Consider the following 17,316-nt stretch of genomic DNA (forward strand, 5'->3'; position numbering starts at 1 on the left):
TAATGTGCTTTCTGTGAGATACCAGACGACACAGTGGTTAGTTTAAGTGACAACTACACGGTGTTATCACGACGCTACTAATGAGTGACAATTCACAATGTTGCTTTTGCAGTGTATCTGTTTTATATCTGCAGAGTTTTCTGAATTCTTCTAGGAAGAAAAACATGTTTTAGTAGTAACTTTTGTGGTATAGCAACAATGAGACAGCCTTTTTCGTGGCATAACAATACGTTACTGTACAGTACTTTCTTCATCACGCCAATAAGCACAATAACTACGATATCTATACGCAAAGCATTTCACTTTTGTTTATCATGTGGTAAGTACATTGACTTCTGCAGAACTTAGCTTTCGGAGGACGATAAGTACGACACTTCCACAGAATTATCTTACAGCAAGACGCACATTTAGCGCTACAGGACACGCATTTGAGTGATTAATTTTGTACTTAAAACATTTATTTTTTAAAGATATTTGAAGTACAATGATACAAAGGTTTTCAGTGATACATTTCATTTCATTGCTGTAATCTGTAACACCTGAGGATATAATTACATTAATCCTCAGGGGGGTACACGCTTACTTTGTGTACCATGTGTGTGGTAACCACAAGGAACCCTAGCTAATATGGTATTTGCTTATACAACTTTACACATCGGTACCATATTTCTCTAACACACAAATTACACAGCTATCTGATCATGTAACTGAGAGATAAACTTTTTTTATTACATCAGTGACAGATGTTTATGCAATTACACAGTTGGATAACTTCACACTTATGAAACTGTATTTTGTCTGTACTTTGTAAACTGTTCATATTTTTTCGGAATCATTGTGATACTATGAGAGCTTTGAATGATGTATTTGGTATGAGATCATGATTTTTAAAGTACGTTTGAGGCAGCTGACACTTTTGACATGAGCAGAGAATTATTTTAGGCTTAGAAATTATTGGAGGAAGTTACGACGATTTTGAGATTTGACTGACGTGTTATGATGTTATTATTACGACGACGATGTGTATTATGTTGTTGAGGAATGTTTATTATGCCACGTATTTCTCACGATGAAATATTGAAGAATGTCGACGAATATGTATATGTATAATGAGGTAAGGAATAATGAGTAGTGTTTAGGGACTCTGATTTATGAAAGGGATGTTGGAAACCAAGAAACGTACTTTAAGAGTTATGAAATTCGTGACTGCTGACGAATATTTTATATGGACACTTATATTTATAGGTTTTTGTTTCTACAGATTTGCAACGCTAATTCTTGACCTGTGAAATATTTTTATATGAGACTGCCACGGTAGCAGAAACTGCTGTCGTAAATATTTCCGTACGAAAGTTAAGTGACCACCTGCACGTAATGCGTCGCGGGCACCCAGCTGTGTCAGACGCCTGGAGAAAAAGCCATTATTGCGAGCCCTTTTCAGTGGCACAGGTAGAACAAAAAAAAAAGGGGAGGCCATTATCCTCGGAAATATTCTTACATCTGCAAACCTGATAATGACAAGTGTCTTTCTATGAGAATTGAGAGCTACTGACTTAGGAAATGCCACATGACTATTCAATGATATTCTTATGCTTTGCTTTGTACATAGTTGCTTATTTCATTTGATATCTAGTTTCTAGCTGCACTGCAGCATTGGTTAAAATAAAATTTTATAGATGTACTAATATAAATATTTTCTGTCTACAGATCGAGTAAATAATAATTTTTTTTAAAAAAAAATGAGGGAGCACAAAATGACATTTACCTTCACAGGAACTGCATTCATAATTTTCTTTTCAAGTAATTGGTAACTTTTTGGTAGAATAACTTCTTGTGGTGCACCACTTTAATTACTTAGACATTAAGATGTGATTATACATTTCCCTTATCTGCATTGTTATCTTTATTGTAATATTTTTTCTGCTTGAGCTATGTCATGTTTAGATATAAGCTGCTGTTTGCCAGGCATAGTGCTACTGAACTTTAATTTGTGTTACTCTGCTAAGCCAGATTTATTTTTTGTTTGCTGCATTGCCTCATATTAGTTGTAATGTTGAATTGCTTGGTAATTTAGATTTACTGTAGCTTGCTTTGCGATTTTCCATTTTTTTTTTCGTTGCTGTTTATATTAATTGTTTTATGTGCTGCTGCATTGCCTCGTCCCTTAGTTTAGCATCTGAGCTCAGTAGATTTAAGTTAGCTTAAGAGAGGTAGACTATATAAGAAACTGACTATGGAGAGTAGGTAAAGAATGTGTTGCGAAGTTATATGAAACAGACTTGGGCCAAAATGAGTATTGTGCACTGAGAAATAATTATATTGAAAAAAATATGAATAGAATACAGAAAGCAGGTATAGATAGGACTTTTTGGGAATAATGTTGAATGAAGGGAGATCTCCAAGAAGTAAAGAAAGTTTTGTTTGCAAAATACTGCAGTACAACAAACCCTGTCCTTTCCTTTTGTATTATCCCACTATATGTTTGTGTAGCCTTGTGTATTTGTTTTCTTCCTGTCTCTGTGTAGTTTCATAGAATTTTTTTTTCTTTTAATATTAAGCTACATTCACTATGATGAGGAATACTGTTATCCTCGAATATAATTGGCATTAATAATATGTTATTTACCTTATAAATATGCTTACACATTATTTATTCTGTTTCGTTTTAATGCTCATGTGTGAAGTTGATGTTTCGAAAGTGATTCTGATCTTTTATTTTTGTACTCATGTCATAATTCCTGTAACGCTGATATATATGTTCATTTCTATTCTTTTGTAAAGCCTGTACTACAAATGTTATCTGTATTATTATGTTCTTTAATGATGTATTTTGTACCTTTGTTATTGTATTTTTATGTTACCAAATTGTAATTGTTACCAGTTCTTCAAATTAAGTAACATTTCACTGCACACGTTTCTGTTGGTCATAGTACATGGACAATATGTGAGAAGTAGGGACTGTTAGTGTTTGCACGTGTGTTAATAATTCAGCAAGGGACTGGATAACAGCATTGCTGGTTCTAAGGACAATTTCAAAAACTTTGTGAGTGCACAAGTGGTGGTTTATGGACTTGCTATATTCTCCGCAAGACTCTTTGATGGTGAGTGTGCACCTGCACGATCGCAACAGATGGCTGCTGGCCATCTCTACAAGGACTACAGTGGGTCTGCATCTTTGATGGCCCACCATTACCATTATCTCTACAAGGACTACAGTGGGTCTGCACCTCTGGTGGCCCACCAATACCGTAATCTCTACCAGGACTACAGTGGGTCTGCTCTGTGATGGCCTACCTACCAATATTCTTCTAAACTTCGAATGACTCTGCTGTGGGTTTGCTCTGTTGTGGCCCATTACCTGTATGCATGTCAAGAGTCAGCACTGTCTTTCCGTTGGAAGGACAACACTACTTCTTCAAGACTGCATGGAAATCCACTACTTCTGTGTGCAATTTCTTTTACTAATGAGACTTTGTGAAAAAAAAACCTGTAATTACTGTTATGATGAATGATCAGGACTATCTTTATGGACTGTGAGAAAATTTTAGCTTTTGACCAACATTGTATCAATAAGTGTGTGCATTTGATTTCTTTGTTATTGTAATTATGAAAAATTTTATCAAATCATTATTGGCCACTGCCCAAAAAAAATTTGTAAAATTTTTTGTGGGGAGCATGGGGGCTATGTAAGTAGGCTGTTTATGTTTTCTTATTGGCAACGTTACATAGCGCTCAATACGAAAATCACTGGCTGTGCTGTGTGCAGTCTGTGGCTGCTTTGCATTGTTGCAATACTCGCCATTGTAGTGTTAGGCAGCTGGCTGTGAACAGCGCGTAGCGTTGCGCAGTTGGAGGTGAGCCGCCAGCAGTGGTGGATGTGGGGAGAGAGATGGCGGAGATTTGTAATTTGTCATGAACTGCTATATTTATATATGATGATATCAAGGTAAATACATTGTTTGTTCTCTATTAATATCTTTCATTTGCTAACTATCCCTATCAGTAGTTAGTGCCTTCCATAGTTTGAATCTTTTATTTAGCTGGCAGTAGTGGCGCTCGCTGTATTGCAGTAGCTTGAGCAGCGAAGATTTTTGTGAGGTAAGTGATTTGTGAAAGGTATAGTTTAATGTTAGTCAGGGCCATTCTTTTGTAGGGATTTTTGAAAGTCAGATTGCGTTGCGCTAACAAAATATTGTGTGTCAGGTTAAGCACAGCCATATATAAATTGTTCAAAAGGGACGTTTCAATGTAAGTTTTGTGGGTTACCTAGACTTTGGAAAGAGATTTGAATTACGATCTACGGTCTTCCAGAGAGCATTCATGTGCCCTCTGCACGGATACAGTGTTAGTTACTCTGAATATTATCACACTGGTGGTCCAGAGAATCATAGCAATTGTTAGCATTGTGCTATTTACGTTTATGTTTAAAGTAATTGTGAATCAATACAGTCTCGACATAGATAAGACTGACTTAGACCAAATAATTTAGTATATTAGGAGATTAAATTTTTACTACGTCAATTCCACCAACAGTATTCTGATGGGGATATGGTTATTAAAGGAAATCGTTAGTGGTTTCTTGTCCACTGAACTGTAGTCTTAGTGTGACGGTGTTTCCTGTGTTGTACAGGTGGCATGATGATAAACATATTGTTTTCTTCTAATATGGACAGTTGGAAAGTTAGCTAGGTATTTTTAAGTATATGAATTTAATTTAATTTTTATTTCGTTGGTAATGCAATTTTAGCTGCGTCAGTACATAGCAGTGTGAATAATTGTCACCTTAACTGTTGTACGTTTGTGTTGGATTCTACACAAGCGTAGAATCGACTGTTTGGCCTTGTGTGTGTACTGAATTCATGAGTGTGGCAGGTAGCTTGCACTAACACTGAAGAACTCCGGTCGAGTGGCGCTCTTACGTGTAACTGTAACGTTAGCCGCCATTTATCAAATTTGAAGACTCTACGTGAACTGGCTCAGTTATATCCCATTTGCTGTTCGACATCTTTCAGTTCTGTAAAAAGTATGTGCACCTGATACCTTTTGCCTTCTATATGAAAGCTTTTATTGAGGTTCATATTTCCTGGAATGAATATATGACCAGTCGATGTACGTACGAGTAATTGATCTGTCGTTCTGTAAGAATCTTTAGTTCTATTCAGGTGGGCATTGGTTGAAATCCCCGTCTGGTTGTCATGATTTACGTTTCTTCGTGATTTCCTAAATCTCTTGAGGCGAGTGCCGTGATTTGCCCTTTGAAGTGTCCCAGACTAATTCCTTCCCTAGTTTCTCCTTCCGAATTTATGCTCTGTCTCTTACGACCTCTCTGTGGACAGGACTTTAAAGCCTAATCATTTTTAAGAATGGGTCTTTCACCGAGCAGCTGAGTGTGTGTTTTTCAGGGTTTCGTAGCTTAATTGGTAAAAATGCAGCCCTTACGGGATCACTTTGTGGTCCGTCTGTCTATGTGTGCGAATGTTGAGGCCACTGTTTCTAAGCAACAGGTAAAAGTCTCATGGTGGAATTTATGTCAGCTATACGGTATACGAGCCTCTGGCGGTGTAAGACAAAGTAAACTTCTAAGACAATCCAATGGAAAGATACGGCTATTTATATCACATATGTCGATATTTTGCAAATCACTGATGTAAACCTACAGCGTACTTCGCTTTCACCCATAATCATGAAATTTGGCAACAGAAATACAGGAAAAAACCGAAAATTGATCATTTGTTACTATATCACATATAATTTTTTTACCACTTGTTGTCTGTCTGTCTACATGTTAAGAACCATCGAGAAAGTAACCGGTAGAATTATTAAGTTGAAATTTATGTCACGGGCTGGGGACTAAGTTCAAATGGCTCTGAGCACTATGGGACTTAACTTCTAAGGTCATCAGTCCCCTAGAACTTAGAACTACTTAAACCTAACTAACCTAAGGACATCACACACATCCATGCCCGAGGCAGGATTCGAACCTGCGACCGTAGCGGTCTCGCGGATCCAGACTGTAGCGTCTAGAAACGCTCGCCCACCCCTGGCGGCTGGGGATTAGGATCCCTTGACGGTGTCATTAAAAGTTAATGAAAAATAAATTGCGGAGAAACAGACAAGAGGAAACAATTTTTCATTTTATCTGTATTGAAAAAGGCTTCGTTTTAATCTGACTTCATAGGTCCCCTTTCCTCGCTCGGATAACTGGGTTAGACTGGGCATACGTTCCTCTCCGATGTGGCGTCCAATAAAAAATCATGTCACTAAGCCACACGAAATAATTACTATTATTATCCACAAATGCAATTAATTTTGTACGGAGCCCTCAGAGCGTGGGCCCTACTCGCACTTGTCCGGTTTTTTAAAAGATGAAGCCAGAAATCAGTGCACATTCTGCCCTTACGCATGCAATTCGTTTAACATCTGCCCTTATTCACGCAGTGCGTTTAGCCACTGAGCTATCCAGGCACGACTGACAGACCACTATTTGTTTTCAACGTGCCACTATCTGTCCCCTTGTAATCAACCCCCTCCTTCCTTCTTGCAGCTATTGTACTCATTAGTCTTTTACGAAGATTTGAGAGGAGCGAAGATTACCACAAACTTCCTAGTTTACTTATCTTTCCACCCAATTTGAAGCTGAAATTCATTTTAGGTAATATTGATTGAATTGATCTAAATGAATTTGAAGATTGTTGTTAGAGAATGTTTGTTGTTACGTTAATATATTTAGTCACATTTTAGTATATCAAAGAGTATTTTAATTCTTCACATTAACAAAGCCGAAATTACATTTTTCGCACAAAATACAAAAATACGTCCGATAACATCAGAGGCATGTTTACTACTTCTCATTTAGTGGAAATAACAACATTCCAAAGGGTTTACAATTTTTCTTGAGAAATGAACTTCTGTTAGTTTCGATTATTATTTCATAAATGAATCCATAAATAAACATAATAAACAGCACTAGATTGTGTAACTAATAACAGAAATTTTAAGTGTTCCAAATAACTCGTAACTTCAAATGTTTTAAAAGAAAATAACTGTACGTTCAGAACTAGTACTCGTCGACCATATCATTCAAAATAAAGCAATTCCTTTTCATAAATTTTAGCTTCAAATATACCATACTGTGTATAAAATTGTATGAAAGTCTTCAGAAAAGCTGCTGATATAATAATGACCTGTTCAAAATTCGAAAAATAATACTGCTATCGACAGCTACTGTTAAGGAAAAGTAATGCTAGAGGATGATGTCCCGCTACACTCTTCTTTGCAGAATATTGAAGAACGTGGCTGTATTTCTTGTAGGCTTCCAATTATTGGTAAAATAGTATTACTGAGAATGCTTTACCTACAGTTTAGAGTACAAAATTCCTGAGCCTTTCGTAGTCACTTGTTGACATACAGCCTCTTGACTTTTGTCTCGGGCTCTTCGACTGACGGTGGTTTTACGGCTACCCAGAATGGAGGGTGAATCTTTGATAATGCAGGGCAACTCACGCTGGCGAAACGTGAGAAAGTTCATGAAATAAAAGTCAACCGATGATCTCGAGACAAAAGCCAACAGACAGCATGTCAGTGTAGGGAACGTTTCAATAATATGTAACAAATCACTACCTATACCCCGATTTTAGAGTGGAAGGTGTTACGAACCCTTAGCACATACCGTGGCTACTCCTTTGTTTGTTAATCTTTCATTCAGACTTGCTGTTTCATCGAAGAATACGGGCAGAATTCTCCAATATACAGCGTACAGTCACATTAACGTGTCCACATGTCAAAAGCCTCAATAACCAGATTTCGCAGTGCAGACTGATCCGGGACATACAGAAAAAAGAGTCACTGGGGCTCTGGAACGTACCGACAGGGATGTAGGTCCACGACAACTCCAGGGCCATGGCCAAGTGAGTAAGGTTTCCGGTTTTGGATCCAGGATGCGAACAGCCGGATCGAGGTAGTGTTCAGATTCTCGATTGGTTTTAAATCTGGAGAGTCGGTTGCCATGGTAGTGCTCTTCGAAACACACAAGTACACTGCAAGCTGTGTGACCCGTATCGTCCTGCTGGCAGATGCCATCACGGCGCGGATAAACGAACTGCATGTAAGGATGGACATGGTCCCCAAGGATAGGTGCCTACATGTTTTGATCCGCTGTGGCTTAAAAAATAACGAGATCACCCAACGAATGCCACTACATCATTATCGGACGACAATGTTCCAATCCCCGGCCTGGATTCTTTCTGGACGTTTGCGTTCAGCCATTCCACACCATACACACTTGCGGCCATTTCTCCAATGGAGCATCAAGTGTAATTCATAAGAAATGCCACCTGTCGATGTAGCGTTCTGAGATACCACTCAATATAGTGTTTCCGACTTTTGGTACCAGAAGCAACGTAAACACGCGTCCGCAACATGAACATCGTTGTCCGCAAACCAGTCACGCTGCCCGCGAGAATAAAACCCCATGGAGCGACAGTGCCATCCAGGAAGAGAGACGTGCGCTTTTGCAACCGTGCAGGAGCCGATGTTGGTTCATGGAGAACTTTCCTCTTGTCAGAGTGCCTGCGTAGAGATTTAACTATTTCTAGTATGGATCTGTTCTTTGAAGACAAGTTCTCTGCCGACTTACTTAAGAGATCGTTATTTATTTTGTGTTTATGGAACTGTAGTCAACACGCAACAGATAGGAGAAACCTGGAGTCTACAACTACTGTAACCAATGTTACCAAAGTTGACTACTATATTTTAGTATTCAGTAATCTGTGTTACTTTCATTGTTTATGTGCTGTCCTAGAAGCCACGCATACGTCTATCCGGATGCCTTTCTTAATATTTTTGAGCGGCAAAGAGATTTTCATCGAATTGGACGGCCACTTTACACAACAAACGTTACACAGTGGACGTCCAGATGCGGAACTGGCGTGCGAATTCCAGCCTTCGTCGCCGATGACAACAGTCGGTATGGGTGAATGAACCTGTCGTTTGCAACGTTCGCTGAACAGTAGTTGATAAGACATTGCTGCATCCCTTTAGGTCACCTGGGCGGTCAGTTGCTCAAGAGTTGCACGTCTGATCACCTGTGCATGTCTCTGCAGCCATCACGTTCACTTCACCCCTGTCACTATGGCTCGTGGTGTAACACAGTTGCATCGGCACCGGTTTTGGACAGTGCCAATTTGGCTTGCACGCTATACTTTAACGATTTGCTTACAAACTTAGCCGTTATGGAAATGTTTCCATCCAAGACCCGAAAGCCAATGATCATGCCCTTTCGCATTGTGACGACTACGCTGTTTTCCCCGTCCCCTCTTCACTGTTAGTGCTGTCACATGCCATGCGTGAGTGAATACTGCATGTTGACGTCGAACATAGGCGGTGGCCACATTGATGTGACTGGACCCCGTAGTTAAAAATGTAGGAGAAAAACCTGTACTCGTGGAATGTCATTATACACTACTGGCCATTAAAATTGCTACACCACGAAGATTACGTGTTAGAGAGGCGAAATTTAACCGACAGGATGAAGATGCTATCATATGCAAATGATTTGCTTTTCAGAGCATTCACAAAAGGTTGGCGCCGGTCGCAACACTTACAACGTGCTGACATGAGGAAAGTTTCCAACCGATTTCTCATACACAAGCAGCAGTTGACCAGCGTTGCCTGGTGAAACGTTGTTGTGATGCCTCGTGTAAGGAGGAGAAATGCGTACCATCACGTTTACGACTTTGATAAAGGTCGAATTGTAGCCTATCGCGATTGCAGCGTTGGTCGTGATCCAATGACTGTTAGCAGAATATGGAATAGATGGGTTCAGGGGGGTAATACGGAACGCCGTGCTGGATCCCAACGGCCTCGTATCACTAGCAGTCGAGATGACAGGCATTGTCCAGCCACGTCTCGAGTCTCGATCCCTGAGTCAACAGACGGGGACGTTTGTAAGACAACGAACAGTTAGACGTTTGCAGCAGCATGGACTATCAGCTCGGAGATCATGCCTGCGGTTACCCTTGGCGCTGCATCACAGACAGAAGCGCCTGCGATGGTGTACTCAACGACGAAACTGGGTGCACGAATGGCAATACGTTATTTTTTCGGATGAATCCAGGTTCTGTTTACAGCATCATGATGGTCGCATCCGTATTTGGTGACATCGCGGTGAACTCACATTTGAAGCGTGTATTCGTCATCGCCATACTGGCGTATCACTTGGCGTGATGGTATGGAGTGCCATTAGTTAAAGGTCTCGGTCACCTCTTGTTCTCATTGACGGCACTTTGAACAGTAGACGTTTCGTTTCAGATTTGTTACGACCCGTGGCTCTACCCTCCATTCGATCCCTGCGAAACCCTACATTTCAGCAGGATAATGCACGACCGCATGTTGCAGATACTGTACGGGCCTTTCTGGACACAGGATGTGTTCGACTGCTGCGCTGGCCAGCACATTCTCCAGATCTCTCACCAATTGTGGCCAATGGTGGCCGAGCAACCGGCTCGTCACAATACGCCAGTCACTACTCTTGATGAACTGTGGTATCGTGTTGAAGCTGCATGGACAGCTGTACCTGTACACGCCATCGAAGCTCTGTTGACTCAATGCCCAGGCGTATCAAGGCCGGTATTACGGCCCGAAGTCGTTGTTCTGGGTACTGATTTCTCAGGATCTATGCACCCAAATTGCGTGAAAATAAAACCACATGTCAGTTGTAGTTTAATATATTTGTGCAATGAATACCCGTTTATCATCTGCATTTCTTCTTGGTGTTGTAATTTTAAGGGGCAGTAGTGTAAAACGATCCTTAAGTCGCTTCTGAATACTTCAGTCGATAATAACTTTGATTGATCTTATTTTTAAGTGCCTTCTATTTTAAATTTGTGATGAACGTAGGTAGTAATATGACAAATTGCTCTCTCCAGGACATGTTTGTATTGCGACATAGGTTTACCACCGGAGAAATTAGAGGACCAAGAGAGTAAGTGTCTGAATATTTTTATAAGCATGACAGTGCCTTTTCCCCGGAAGGCTTTTATGTGCCGACTACATCTCCAGCTCTCGTCGGGTGTAATAAGCACTGTTTTTTTTTGTTCTGGAATGAGCTGGGGAGTCGTGACCACAGAGACTTCAGAGGGATGGGCAGAGCCAGGGGACAGCGTTCCGGCTCCAGCCCGCCCCCGGCTGCTGGTTACATACGTGAAAATGCGCGCGCGGACTCTTCATAAAGCAGCGGCGGGGTCGTAAACAGGCGGCGCGTTACACGCGTCGGCACCAGACGTTGCAGTCGCCAGCAGGCCCGACACGACGGCTGCCCCGCACTGCGGGGGCCGGCTGTGGCTCCCAGCCACTTCGTGGGCTACCTGTGGCAGCCGTGGTACCGTATTTTCTCCAGCAGACCTCCCATTTCACCATTTTTATGTGCAAATTTACACGTCTGTCTCTAATAATGACATGGAAAACATCGGATGCTTTATGACCATGTCACGCCACACCCTCAGGGGATGGCGACAAAACTGTAAAAGCTGTAAAATAAGGGAAGTAAATATGCGAGTGCCGGCTTTCTCGGCGACTTTTATATACGAAGTCATCACGGGTTGTCAGTCGAGTAGCATCGTCTTCTCGTAGCAACGTTTCGATGGAATGCGTCTCCATCATCTTCTCCTGAAGAACATAATCTTTCGAAGGCATCTGGGCTCAAAAGTTACAGAATTTTTTTTTCTTTTTTGCTTCTTTGGCTTTACTTCCCTTATATGAAGTTTTTACGGGTTGTCAGCCGAGTAGCATCGTCTTCTCGTAGCAATGTTTCGATGGAATGCGTCTCCATCAACTTCGCCTGAAGATGATGGAGACGCATTCCATCGAAACGTTGCTACGAGAAAACGATGCTACTCGACTGACAACCCGTGAACACTTCATATAAGGGAAGTAAAGCACTACAAGCAAAAAAAGAAAAAAAAAAAAGAATTCTGTAACTTGTGAGCCCAGATGCCTTGGAAAGATTATGTTCTTATTGCCTGATACTTTACGAAAGTACAGTTACTGTAATAAACGGAAGCAGGAATCAGTGAAATCGTCCAGAAGTAACAATGACACACCAAAGTCTGCAACGAGAATCGATACCAGAAGTGTTAGGGAGGTCATGCAACACTCGGACGTAAGGGAGGCACTCCTTAAGACCACGCCCTCCCTCTCAGCACTGCAACGCCGTAGCGCTGTCAGGCATGCAAGATCTCTGACCTGTTCGAGATCCTGACTACAGCAGTCAACATCATCTTGTAGGACAGTTGCTGTTTAAGTTCCTGATGAAATGTACTTTTGTAAATGTTGCGTTTTGTACTACAAAATAGAGTTGCTGAATTTGTGCACCAAGTGATACTTTCATAGTCAATGAAAGTTGTAAATAAGCCAGAAATCATGTGGCAAGGAACTGTGTCAAACTTAAAGAAAACTTTCTTCATTTACGTAATAAATTCACATAATGTCTGATCTGCTGTAGTTAAAAATGAATTATCTCCCAGAGCACTCGAAAAACCCACAGTTGTGGCCATACAATTGTGGTATCATCTGGTCACTACACATTTTAGTATTCATACTTACTTCTTTCTCGAAATGGAATTATGAAGCAAAATAAAGCATTTAAGTGAGCGAACGGTAATTAATTCTATGTGCTTCTGTTTCAATACGTTACTGATCAATACAATGAAGATGACCTCTGAAATCTGGTTTCGCAGGACAGAACGGATCAGGTTGTGGAAAGGGGCCATGGTCAATTACTGTTAGTTATGCAAGAACACAAACAAACTTATTTCTCAGACCGATGCACTGTTTTCTATTTAAAACAACAAAGATCAATTCACGGCTGAGGGCCCAAGTAACTTCTCCAGAATAACTTAAAATGATAGCTTTTAAAACACCAGAATTTAAGGTAACGGCTGAAGGCTTCATTTAAGTAAAATTACAATATCTTCTCGGCTAAAGGCTGAAATAATATTTCAGATCAGCTAAGGAAATTCTTCAAAAACTAAGAATTTACAAATTCTGGTTAAAGGTCATAATAAGGAAAATTATAGCTAATTCTTCGGCTGAAAGCCCAATTTAAAAACGATATCTTTACATAAGAAAAGAAAGACTTTAAAGATAAGACTTTACACAGTACAACAGAAGAAGATCTTAAGGAAAAGTATCTTGTCGGCTGAAGGCCCAAACAACTACTCCAGCCGGCTGGTGTGGCCGTGCGGTTCTAGGCACTTCAATCTGGAACCGCGTGAACACTACGGTCGCAGGTTCGAATCCTGCCTCGGGCATGGATGTGTGCAATGTACTTAGGTTAGTTAGGTTTCAGTAGTTGTAAGTCCTAGGGGATTGACGACCTCAGATGTTAAGTCCCATAGTGCTCAGAGCCATTTGAACCAACTACTCCAGAATAATAAAAGACAACCTTAAGATAAACATTTACAGAATACGGCTGAAGGCTGTTTCAAGAATTCAAGATAATTATGGAGAAACCTTACAGACAGGGATTTACACATTAAAGCCACATATTCTGAAACAAACGTGGGTGAAAGCCTTAATACAGGGCAACAAGAATTTTAAAAGAAACACGGCTGAAGGGCTACTATTAAAGTTGCTACGAAATTCGGCTAAAGGCCTGGCACAGGACCTGCGACCAAATAAAGTGACAATCACAAACAACAAAAAGTGGAGCTCAGAAGTGTTCCAAAGGTCGGCAAGGGGAGGAAACTGTAACCACAGCTCAGGTGAGACAGACACCCAAGCAAAACACTAAACAGTAGGGTTGCAGCACAACCTACGGACGGCTGACAAACCAAACAGTCGCCCAATCAGTTCCCTTCCACTCGACCAACAGCACGACAACCAAATGTACCAGCGAAGACGAGGATCGCAGCAGGATTCTGTCTTAATAATTGGCGATAAACACAGTCAATGCACAATAAATACTCAAAGAGAAAAGAGAACAATACCAAGCAGTCGAACGACACGCTGTGCCGGACAGCATCAACACAGCGAGGAAAACACACTACACTAACGAACGGGGCAGGTAACCGGAACGTTAACGGTCACAAGTTAGAAGATATCGCTGGTGCGCTTCACCAATAAATTATAATCATTTCAAAGGTTAAATACCATACAGGGAGACAGCTGCTAAATTTTTCCGACTTCAACACACCATCACGTTGCTGCTTGCGGGGACAACCCAGGATGCAGCAACCACTAATCAACAAAGAGATGTCACAAAGGTTGAGCTTTCATGACAGGTTCACTGATTACTCAACTCCAGTATGCAGGTGCGGTGGGCGACGAACTTGCAGTTCTCACAGCTAGTGTCACACAACGCCGACCGCACGTGCACGCCGCCGGAGGCCCCGGTTTGGTGTCACGCTGTAGGGACTACCTCGCTGCTCCGCCGCAACCGACCATCTGCCACACACACCTGCACACGGAAACATCACTGCCACAGCAAAGATGTTAAAGCAGTACTAGTATCGATAAGCGCTCCTGCTGCCACTGATGGAAGCAAGTGAGAAACTCGTTCACATAGTAACTGAGGGAGGAATAAGACGCCACTCGATTGTGACAAACAGCCCAAATGGAAATACGGCATTAACTCGAGCCGACAACGGCTCAACCTCTAAGGCTCAGTCTTCCAGCTGAAGTACATATGCAAGAAATGCAATATAAAATTTTCTAGCAATATGACGATCATTACGCTATTCCAAGAAAATATCCAGTCAAAGCAAAAACTGTTTTTCTTAGTTTGGATTTAGAACAAGTCTCTCGAATTCTCTACTGAGCCTATGGTAAAGGCACTTTCTTAATTTTTGAATCCCTTACTGATAATGAGGCCACGGCCTTGTCGCAGTGGATACACCGGTTCCCGTGAGATCACCGAAGTTAAGCGCTGTCGGGCGTGGCCGGCACTTGGGTGACCATCCAGTCGCCTTGCTCTGTTGCCATTTTTCGGGGTGCACTCAGCCTCGTGATGCCAACTGAGCAGCTACTCGACCGAATAGTAGCGGCTCCGGTGAAAAAAAGCATCATAACGACCGGGAGAGTGGTATGCTGACCACACGCCCCTCCTATCCGCATCCTCACTAGGGATGACAGGGCGGTCGGATGGTCCCGATGGGCCATTGTGGCCTGAAGACGGAGTGCTTTTACTGATAATGAAGTATACAAATTGCAGGCTGGCTTTGGTACCATTAGCCATGAAGTGCAAAAAGAGACCTCCATGTCATTCTCTGAAGGGATGGGGGCTTCTGTCTTGTCCTACGGGAGTAAAAGCTTCAGTACGATTAGAACTGAAGATATTAAAGTAGAATTAAATATTTTCAACACGAATTAAAAATTTCAAACATACGAGTCGTGCTGAAAACGAATTTCTTCAATTTTTATACGAAAATTCTTAAAGGTTTTTCGATAAAAGAAACATTAGTAGCATTCTACATTTTTGTACTTCATGTCTACATAATTGCAGCCTTCTGTCGCTGGAAGGCTCCGAATTAAGGCGTGTAACGTAGTGGTGTGTTACTTATGTTAGTTCGTGTGAACCAGTGTGCTGTGATCGAGTTTTGATTTCGAAGAGACCGTCCACACATGGTGCACCGTCTCTTTCAGCAAGACAAAACCACATCTCACGGGAGTGACATATGCAACAATTGTAAGTCTTTTCACTGTCATCGATTATCCTCCATACATTCCTGATGTGGCCTCATACGATTTTCACCCGTTTCCATATAAACTGAGGACGGCACTGTTATAGTGATGAAACGGTGCAAGCAGAGGTGAGGCTGTGACTTCATCAACAAACATTCTACAGCTACGATATCAATACACTGGTCTCTCGTGGGAAGAAATGTGTCCATCCCCGGAGTATGTTGAGAAATAAATATGTACGCATGAAGAATAGCGATTTAGAATGTTAGTAACGTCTGTTTTATTTAAAAAGCGGTAAGAGTTTTGACATAAACATTTGGAGACAGCACTTTCCAGCACGCCCTGTATCATTAAAATTGTGAACATGACACTGTTTGATTACAGAGCTTCCCATAAAATCTGTAACTCCAAGCCGAACAGGATAGATATATACTGGAAGACCTCAGAGAACATGGGTATGATATTATTATATATTGGACATAGGCAAAATCCTAATGCCTGAAAGAAGACGGCCACTTTGGTCATTAATCAATGTGCCAGACTGCATATCATTTTTATGTGTGAACCCAAGGCGATGTAGAGATGATAAATATATACTGACGATACCTGTCAGTAGACGTACTTGGTTCTATTTTTTGTGAGTCGACACCTGATTGCACTAAAAGCTACTGTTGCTAAGATGGGATGTCCATTAACATCACACTGCCCCCCCCCCCCCCCAACACTCCACTCTTAGTTGAGAAAGTTGTTCGCGATGTGTAACGTTAAATTTCCTGAATTTATTGTAGCATTCTTTTTTGGGGGGAGGGGAGGAAGGGGCTTTCGGGCTAGTGTATGACACACAGCAAAGTATGGATCAATAGACACACGGATGATTTGTCTACTGCTGCACCTATTCCTTAATAAAAGGATTGGCTCTATACAACAGCTTTCGTCAGGCAACCACAATTTACACAAGCATGAACTTTTTCATGCACTGCAACAATTAATGAACAATTAAGTGAGCTAAATTTAGTTAGTGAAAATCCTGTAGTACAGACCCACAGAGTATTGAAGTTGAATTAACTGCTGTGTACTAGTCGAATTAAGTCGGGTGATTCTGAGGGAATTAGTTTAGGAAATGAGACACTTAAAGTAGTAAAGTAGTTTTGCTATTTGGGGAGCAAAATAACTGAAGATGGTCGAAGTAGAGAGAATATAAAATGTAGACTGGCAACGGCAAGGAAAGCGTTTCTGAAGAAGAGAAATTTACTAACATCGAGTATAGATTTAAGTGTCAGGAAGTCGTTTCTGAAAGTATTTGTACGGAGTGTAGCCATGTATGGAGTGAAACATGGACAATAAATAGTTTGGACAAGAAGAGAATAGAAGCTTTCGAAATGTGGTGCTACAGAAGAATGCTGAAGATTAGATGGGTAGATCACATAACTAATTAGGAGGTATTGAATAGAATTGGGGAGAAGAGGAGTTTGTGGCACAACTTGACAAGAAGAAGGGACCGGTTGGTAGGACATGTTCTGAGGCATCAAGGGATCACAAATTTAGCATTGGAGGGCAGTGTGGAGGGTAAAAATCGTATAGGGAGACCACGAGATGAATACACTAAGCAGATTCAGAAGGATGTAGGTTGGAGTAAGT

Source organism: Schistocerca piceifrons, chromosome 5 (genome assembly GCF_021461385.2).
Source record: "Schistocerca piceifrons isolate TAMUIC-IGC-003096 chromosome 5, iqSchPice1.1, whole genome shotgun sequence".
NCBI lineage: Eukaryota > Metazoa > Arthropoda > Insecta > Orthoptera > Acrididae > Schistocerca > Schistocerca piceifrons.